At 46.4% G+C, this 9,371-nt stretch overlaps 1 pseudogene across 1 annotated transcript; it reads right to left on the reverse strand.

The window, feature by feature from the left end:
* Nucleotides 1-8,155: 8,155 nt before the first annotated feature.
* Nucleotides 8,156-8,373, reverse strand: LOC308416349 (heat shock factor-binding protein 1-like; annotated as a pseudogene). Its single transcript has one exon. The product of its transcript is annotated as a heat shock factor-binding protein 1-like (transcript).
* Nucleotides 8,374-9,371: the final 998 nt, after the last annotated feature.

Here is a 9,371-nt window from a genome sequence, read left to right on the forward strand (position 1 = left end):
ATGTGCTGTGCTCCTCTCCTCCTTCTGTCATCTCAGAACTCCTGTCTTCTTAGCTCCCTTACCATTAGTTGTCAGCTTAAATCAATGCCCTTGTTTCAGAGCCGTCGTTGGTTCCTTATAGCTGGCGTTAGACATTGGACTAGAGATCGGCAAGGACAGGATGAACTCCTCCATCAGAGGCATAGCTCCCACTCTGGGTTTCTAACTAATGCAGCCAATGCATGATACAGGACTTGTGGAATGTCACCTGACCCAAGCCTAGCTGCCCATTTAACTTGGCTCCTACCCTCTGATCCCTCGGTACAAAGGAAGGTCCTGCCAGAACTGAGAAAAAAAAGCCAAATCCTGGCTACCGCACTCATTGCTTTTTAAAACTCAGGTTTACGTCACCAAGTGGGACCAGCAGTCCTGTGTACTTCCATTTAAGGGAAGCTTTATAAATACCAAGCCCTGCTGTTTCTTAGCTGTGTTTGACATGGGGAAAACTCCATGTTCATTTGGGCAAGATGAACTGTGCTTGGCTTCCACTTTCTCACATAGCCCACAACCTGTATCTTTACAGCGTCCATCTCTTCCTGTTTCTGTCATTTTCTATAACCCTATTTTTCTTTCTTCATAATCTTTGAATCTATCTCCCCAGCTGGGCTACAACTATGGGGTTGGGTAACTCAGTAGTAGAGCGTTTGTTTGCTTAGACTCTGCGAAGCCCTGGCTGGCCTCAATGCCTGGTGATGCTAAAAAAATAAAATTTACAACATAAAATATAAGTGTTATGGGATCAAAAAGTTTTTCTTTCTGGTACCAACAGTACTTCCAATGTGTGGAACAGTGCTTGATATACAACAAATGCTCCATAAATACTTGCTAAATTACTGTATAATGTAGTTTAATAATCTCTTGGCCTTTCAGCAACCTTAAGCTAAAGTCTAACTCCTTACGATAGCTTGCTTGACTCCTTCTGGACCATATATGCTTGATTCTTCTTCCTATGTCAATACTTCCTTCTCCTCCTCCTCCTCATCATCATCATCACCATCACCATCATCTTCCTCCTCTCGAAATAGCAGAGAGTCTGTGTTCAAATGCCTTTTTTCCACTGCTTGAAGATTGAACTCAGGGCCTTATGCATGATGGGCAAGTGCCCTCTGCTGAACTACAGTGCAGTTCCATCCATACGTTTTGTATGGCAAAAAGGCACGCAGTTTCTCTAAGAGGAACTGCAATGACTAGCCTTCAGCTTGGAGCCCTTACTGAAGATGCTCACAGCACACTGTAAAGCTCTACCAGCACTGCCACGTAGCTGGAGTGGAAGACAAAACAGAGGCTTGGAAAGATGATGTCACACAATCATGATGGCAACCCCAGGACCTAGACCCAGGCCTGTCTCATTTCTAAAGCCTGTTCCCTCCTCCTCTTCCTCCTCCTCCTTCCCCTCCTCCTCCTTCTCATCCTATCCCTCCTCCACCCCACCACCACCATCACTGGAATTCCAGTTTGTGCCTAGCATATGCTCTTCTTCTGGAAGCAGAAGAAGAAAACTTCTTCTGAAAACTCATGGTTGGACATCTTCAAGGTCAGCTTCCAGTCAAGAGGTAGGAGACATCCTGAAGAAGGCACATCCTTCATAGGTGGCAAAAGTTTACATTCCAAGGGATTAGAAAGCCCTTCCATCAGGCAAGCTGGGAACTCTAAGGCTCAGCATTTCTTCAGCAGTCCATCCACCACAAACTGGTCAGCAGGGAGAGAGAATGAATAACCTCAAAGGGAAGCAGAGAGAAGCAGGGGCGGGGGCTTCTTGCTGAGATCCCCTCTGCCCCCACATCCCCACAGTTAGATTGCTAAACCCTTTAGAAGCTTTTCTTCCTTGTAAGCCCACTCCAATCCTATTAAAGACTGGGAATTACAGAACTGGGTGCAGCAGGACATCTCAGTAAAAGGACAAGAACTTCACATCTCTGCAAGGCTAGGCCCTTCCTCTCCCACTGAGGACAGACAAGGCAGCCCCCCTAGAAGAACATATCCCACTGACAGGCAATAGCGTTTGGGATAGTTCCTGGTCCAATTGTTGGGACCCACATGAAGACCAAACAGCACAACTGCTGCATATGTGTGTGGGGCCTAGGTCCAGCCTGTGGCCCCACCCACTCAGCGGAGAAAGGGAGGGGTTAAGGATTGTGGGAGGGGGTAACCAGGAGGGGAGCAATGAGCAGGATGTAACGTGAATAAGTAAAAAATAAAATTCAATTAAATAGGCACTCACCCACATACACACACACTGAGATGAAAACCTCAGTCATATCACAGCAGGAAGACTCTTGTAGAAGACTCTCAAGCACTCTCATCAGCCTGTACAGTGGAGTGGACCAGAGACTCAGTATAGTCTCAAACACTAAATTCCACACTGAGCTTCCATTGTTAGAGAACAAAGGGCTCCCGTCATCCTGAGACCAGACAACTGAACAAGAAGCCCATACATTCATGCTGCCCCACTGTTATTTCCTGAGGTATGACAAGTGTGCTTTATGAACTAAAACTACCTTTCTCTACAAGTCATGCGTTATCATGTTCACTCTTTCAATTAATTGAACGTTGATTTTTTTTTTTTTTTTTTTTTTTTGAGAGCAGATTCATTTATGTGGTTTAAGATGTACAGAAAGGTTGGGCATGGTCGCTCACACCTAAAGTCTTGGCACTTGGGAATTAAAGGATCAGGATTTGATGGTTATCTTCAACTTCATAGTGGGATAGAGGTCAGCCTGGGCTATATGAGCTTTGTTTAAAAAAAAAAAAAACTCTGTCTCTAAGAAATACAGTAGGAAAATTTCCTAATTCTTGCCATTGACCTAAAATTCCTACCTTCAGAGAAACTATGTAGAATATTAACAAAGTTTTTCCAGAGATATTCTCTGCATGAGTGGGTTGACCTTTGCAAGACATAGTGGCTGAGAGCAACAAGCATTTTTATTTGCTCAAGACCAGCTGGGACAACTGAGCAGTTCCGGTCTGGGTTTGTTCAGCAGGGACTGGAAGCTCTTGGATGGCCTGACCAGGTGTCTGTAAGCTGGTTGGAGTAGGGGGTCCTCACATGTCTAGATGTTGGCTCGTCGTCAAGTGGGGTGATTGCCACACACTTCCCAGCAGGCAATGGTAGAGGAGCAACCAGCACAAGAGGAGCTGCACTCTGGTGCACAAGTAATTCCTCACTTCTGCTTTCATCAATGCTGCTAAAGAGCCTTTGGCCAAAGCAAGTCACACGGCCAGTCCAGGTTTAAGCAGCAGAGAAATTGTCCATCTCAGTGGAGAGTTGTAGCGTCATGCTGTAAAAGGGGATGGGATACCTACAGGTATGAGAAGGAATTTGTAGAATTTAAAATGGTTCTAGTTTGGGCTGGAGAGAGAGCTCAGCAGCTGAGAGCACTGGCCGCTCTCTCGGAGGACCCAGGTTCAATTCCTAGCATTAACATGGTGGCTCACAGCCATCTGTAATTCCAGATCCAGAAAATTGATTGCTCTTTTCTGGCCTCTGGGAGCACCAGCACTGTATGCACACATTGCACACACGTATGGCAGGCCAAACACCCATACACAAAATAAAGTTAAAATAATCCTAGTTTATTTACAATGTTGAATGACTGCATCCATGCATATGTGGTATGTGTAGGCACTTATGTGCTGTAGCACACGTGTGGAAGTCAGAGTACATCATTTCCTTCCACCTTTACATGGAATGTAGAAGTTGAACTCTGGTCCTTAGGTTTGCACAGCAAGCATGTTTACCTGTTAAGCCATCTTGCTAGTTTCTGTTTTATTTTGTTTTAAAATCAACCATGCTTGTGAAGATGACTCCCCCCTCCCTCTCCTTCCCCCTCCCTCTCCCTCTCCTTCCCCCTCCCTCTCCCTCTCCCTCCTCCTCCTCCCTCCCTCTCTCTCTCTCTCTCTCTCTCTCTCTCTCTCACACACACACACACACACACACACACACACACACCCCTCTTGATGTCAACTTGAGGAAGATGAACTTGAAGAAATCCCTTCAGCTAACAGAACAGGGTTAGAGGTAGGTGAAGGTCAGAAGATGGACAGCTCACTTTTACCTGGATCATTATTGCCCAAACTGAATCATTAGCCAAACCAGAATCTTCACACAGGGGTTGGAATGATGACTTGGTAGTTAAGAGCGCTGGTTGTTGTTGCAGAGGACCCAGGTTCAGCTCCAAGCACTGACATGTTGGGTCACAGTCATTCATACTTTCAGTTCCAAGGGGATCTGGTGACCTCTTCTGACCTCAGTGAACACTAGGCATGCGTGTGGCGTGCAGATGTCTGTGCAAACAAAGCACCTGACAGACAATCTTCATACAGTTCTCTGAGATTAACAAAGGCAGCTTCCTGTAGAAACACCCCGTGCTCGTTAGACTGATGATACAAACCTGGGGACCAAACCCGCAGCCTGTGCCTGCTAAATAATTACTCTGTGGTCAAGTGACTCCTCCAGTTCCCTACCATTAAATCACATCCCATTCCCTTCCTGGAAGGAGACTCACTTAGCTTCCTTTCTCCCTTCTTTCTCCCGAAAGGGAAATCCTCACTGCAAAGGTGACACCGGAATCAGAAAGATCCCCAGCCTCTTTCCTGGCTGCAAGTACATTTCTTTGGTTTGTGTGGGTACACATGAATGTGATGAATATATATATGGTCCTGTGGGTGTGTGCAAGTGTGTGTGCAGTTGTGTATCCATGTATCTGAGACCAGAGCTGAACAGCAAGTGTCTTTCTCCAACACTCTCCACCTTACTCTTTAATTTAATATGTTCTGCACTATCAGCATGTGTGCACAGCATGTGTGCACGAGCTTCTGCATGCCAGAGTGTGTGTGGAAGTTAAAGGACACCTCTGAGAGTCAGTGCTCTCTTTGCACCATTGAATCGGGGGAACTGAACTCAGGTTTGTGCAGCAAGAACATTTCCTTACTGAGCCAGCTCTCAAAACTCTTCTTTTCTGAGACAGTGTTTCTCACTGAACCTGGAACTTGAAGATTCAAAGATTTATGTAGACTGACTAGCCAGCTAGGCCCAGGGACCTTCCTGTCTCCACTTCCCACCCCACCCCTTCCCCAGCACTGACTGAGCTTACACATGCATGCTATACCTGGCTTTCAGATGGATACTAGGGTCAAACACAGGTCCTCATGCTTGTTTGGGGAGCACTTGACCGATTGAGCCCCTCCCCTCAATCCTTACCTGTATCCTTTTCAAAGAACCCTGTGGAGTGAGAGGGGGCATCCAGATGAGAGCCTTACAGCTAACTTATATCCCTTTATCTCAAAGCTATGTAAGTTACCTCACCTTCCTCCCCCTCCACCCCTTTGACAAGACAACATCTCTGAAAACCCCGAGATGATTCCCTAAACCAAGAACCAAGATCTGTAAGCAGGCCCCTGTCTGATCTTCTGTCTGCCCGTGTCTGTCTGTCTGTGCTAGCAATTTGCTTTTCTGACTTGTCCTGAATAACATCCATGGAATTCAGTCCCATGAGCACAAGTGAACTTTTCAGAAAGGGTCTGAGTCCATCCCCCAACCAACCACTGACAGTATTACAAACTGGGCCCCATTACAACCTCCAGAGTCCCACAAATCTGTGCCTGAGGCTCGTGACTCACTTGTCAACAATTTCCAGAGATGGATTATTGGAGGAAAGTAACAGAAAGGTTCTTGTCCTAGAATCTAAAGTCCAGGCTGTCTTAGTAAAGGATCTGGGAAGTTGGCAAAGAGGGACAGGGAGGAGCTTCACTGCTGCCTGGTAAAGGGAGAGAGGCTGTCTCGTTTCTCAAGTCTATACTCAAGACAAAAAGCATGTTACATGAAGGTTAGGGTTGAAAAGTATAGAAGAATCAGAGGCTCTTGTTGTATCCACAGTGTTGTATAACCTCTGTGTGGTTCCTATGCAACTGGTCACCCCAAAAGGAAACTCCTTACTCAATGATCACCCTCCCCAAACTCCCAGAGAAGCCAACAGGCAGTGTTTCTGAGTGTTTCAAGGGCTCTGAGACAAGAACCTCTAGTCAGACAAGTTGGTACCCAAGATACCCTTGTCAGTTATTTGTGTGACCCTGGGCTAGGTGCTTAATCTCCTATAGTCTCAAGTTAAGATCCTATTTCATATTCAGTTTGGAAATACCTGGGGGTGGAGTCTTGCTTAAGAAAGAAAGCTCTGTGGGCATGGTGACACACACATTTAATGCCAGCACTTAGGAGGCAGAGGCAGTTACATCTGAGTTTCATGGCAACCTGAAAAGGTATACAGTAAATTCTAGGCCAGTCAGAGCTACACACTGAAACCCCGTCTCAAAAGGAAATACATGAATAAATAGATTTATTAAGGCTCAGCCTGGCACTGTGCTGCATGCTGGTAATTCTATTACTCAGGAAGACGAGGCAGGGGGATTATGGATTTGAAGCCAGCCTATGCAACAAAGCAAGGCTGTCTCAAAAAAAAAAAAAAAAACTAAGAGAATGGAAACCAGGTATGGTGGCTCTGGTTTTGGAACTATAAATGGGTAAATTTATTCTCTGGGGTCTCCCCTTCACCCCCTCTTTTCTTCATTTCTTTCCTTCTCTTCCCCTTTTTTTTCCTCTTCCCTCCTCTTTCCCTCTTTCTTTTTTGAGACAGATTCTTCTATTTCCTGATTCCAAACTCATCATCTTCCTTCTTCTGCTTCCCAAATGCTGTGGCCACAAACAGGCACCACAGTGTTTGATTTCCCCTGAGCTTCTGGAAGTCTCTGGGAAACATATATATGGTCCTTAGAGAATTTGCTCAAGCCTGTTTCAGGACATTCAGCACTCTCTCTGATACCACTAACTCACCAACACTTGAGAGTGAGCGAATGAAAGAACTATCAACCATTCAGGCCATTCTAAAGATGTGAGATTTGACCCTGAGAAACCCAGAGGTTACAGATATCAGCCAGGGAGTGCCAAAGCCCTGCAAGAGAACACTGGGAATAGCTTTTGGGGGTCGACAAGCATATTACCTATTAAGCGCTCTATAGTAACAGTCTCTCAGACTCTTACTCTTATGTGTAAGCACCAGATAACCAGGGAGAATGAGAGAGATGTCCCCCTCCCCATACCCAAGGGCCAAGTTCATCCTAGGCTTTGGATGCCATAAAAAAAATCTAAGAAGAAAAAAAGAAGGGGAGACCCAAATACTAAGCATTTAAAAAAATATATTTATGTCTTCAAAAGCCCATGTAGAGAGACAAAGAGCCAGACATGGAGAGGCCCCCTCTATAACAGAAATTCTAGGCAGTGGTTTTTGTTTTATCTCTCATACAACTGGCACCCGCCAGTCATCATGGTGCCTAGCTTCTTTCTGATCTCCAGAGTTGGTTCCAGGGCTTGGAGGGGTGCAGAGTTGCGGATAACGCTGTCTCCAGAGTTGGTTCCAGGGCTTGGAGGGGTGCAGAGTTGCGGATAACGCTGTCTTCAGGCTTGGAGGGGTGCAGAGTTGTGGATAACGCTGCCCTTCTTCACTATTCATCCTGTAATTTAAAGATCCACTTTCTCTTTTACTCTTGTGTGTAAGCACCAGATGGCCAGGAAGAATGAGGGAGAGTCTCATTTGCCAGCCGCAATGCTAGTAAAGTGGGGACCCCTTTTCAGTCTTCTGTGAAAGAGCCATCTTAGGACTGAATTTCCTTGCCAGGAAATAGCAGGGAGGCCATCCATGAATTTTAACAAGATTCCAAGGAACCCTAGAAGGGGAAGTCTAAAATGAACACTGTGCCTGCTCGAGCCAAGTCAGCCACACCACCCCCTCCCTGAGACCTGCAGGCCCTAGCAATGCAAGTGAAGCTGGTGGTCTGCATACCTCATGGCTTTTCTGAGCCGGAGGTGTCCTAGGCCCTAGAGCTACAATTTTTTTTTTTTCAGAAACCGCCAACATTTTAGTGTTTAATAATTAAGAGAACTGACCAAGATGTGAAGATACCAAGTTTGAGGGAGGGGTTAGAGGTACTCTAGGCTATGCAGGCTGCAGTAAGAATGCACGTTTTAGAAACCTGTCCACACATAGGAGTTGCAGAAAGCCAACTTGGGTTTTCTCTTAGCTAGGATAAACAATGTTCTGGATTCAGTGTGAGGTACCAGCAGCCTTCAGCTCTTCTGGGCAGTTGAAATCTTATTCTCAGCCTCCAGGTCTTCTATTCCCGCCTGGGTCACGAGGTCTTCAATATTTTTCTCCGTCTATTTGGCTGCTCATGTTGTCCGATGATCTGATCCGACATGATCTGAACCTTGTCTTGCGTCTGCTGCAAGAGCGTCTCCACCACCAAAGTGATGTCCTGCATGGTCTTGGGGTCCGTCTCGGCCATCTCCCCAGTGCCCAGCTTGGCGGTGATATCTAGAGCTACATTCTTGAACCCATTAGCATTTGAGCAATGTGTCCCAGCTTCTCCGGAGACCGGACACCATACTTAGGGCAGACTTGTTTCATCATGTTGGTTCTGGCTCACTGACCTTTGGGCCAGGTGGTATTGCTCTCCAGAGTCCTTTCCTGTGACCCAGCACTGTTCCAGAGGGCCCTAGAGAACAGCCAGGTCTGCACCCACTCAGAGAAGCCCCAGGGCTTGCCAAGGCTTCACCATCAGGTCTTCTCTCTGGGGATTGTTGAAGGTCTGTCCCTCCCCTGGGGAACACAGACTCTGTCCTTGGACTCAGAGGTTCACGATTGCTGTGGGCCTTTCTAATCCATCTAGATGGGCTGCTGGCTAGTTTTAACTGTCAACTTGATACAACCTAGAATAACATGGAAAGAGACTCTTAGTGAGGCGTTATGCAGACAGACCTGTGGGCATGTGTGTGGGTGATTATCTTGACTGTTAACTTGAGGTGGGAAGACTCACCCAGACTGTGGATGGCACCATTTCATGAGCTGGATCTTGTCTTCTGTAAGAGTGACAGAAGATGACTGAGAACACATAAGTAAGTGAGTGACATGGGTGAACTCAGCTGTCCCTCCTCTTGACCATTTTATCATGGCAATGCAAATGAAAAGGCTATAGCTGATGAGGGGGAAAGCCTACTGTGAGTGGACAAACCGGAAACCCAGCAACCACACAATTGCTGTGGTTCTTGGTCTGGTGACCTTCGTGAAAAGTTCCCCATTTCCCTGCTCTGAACAAAATGAACAGGCCTGGAGGGTGATGTCATCCCCAGCTCTGGACCCCTCCCCAGGCCTTAAACCATCTCTAGTGATCAGAAAAGAGTTAGGAGCTCAAATGTTCACTCATTCAGGAGAATGGCCTGGGATTTCTGCTAGGGAGAGGCCTCTCCCTGTCCCTCTCAATCTATATCTCTCTCCTACAAGGGT

The sequence above is a fragment of the Micromys minutus genome (genome assembly GCF_963924665.1).
Source record: "Micromys minutus genome assembly, chromosome: 2".
NCBI lineage: Eukaryota > Metazoa > Chordata > Mammalia > Rodentia > Muridae > Micromys > Micromys minutus.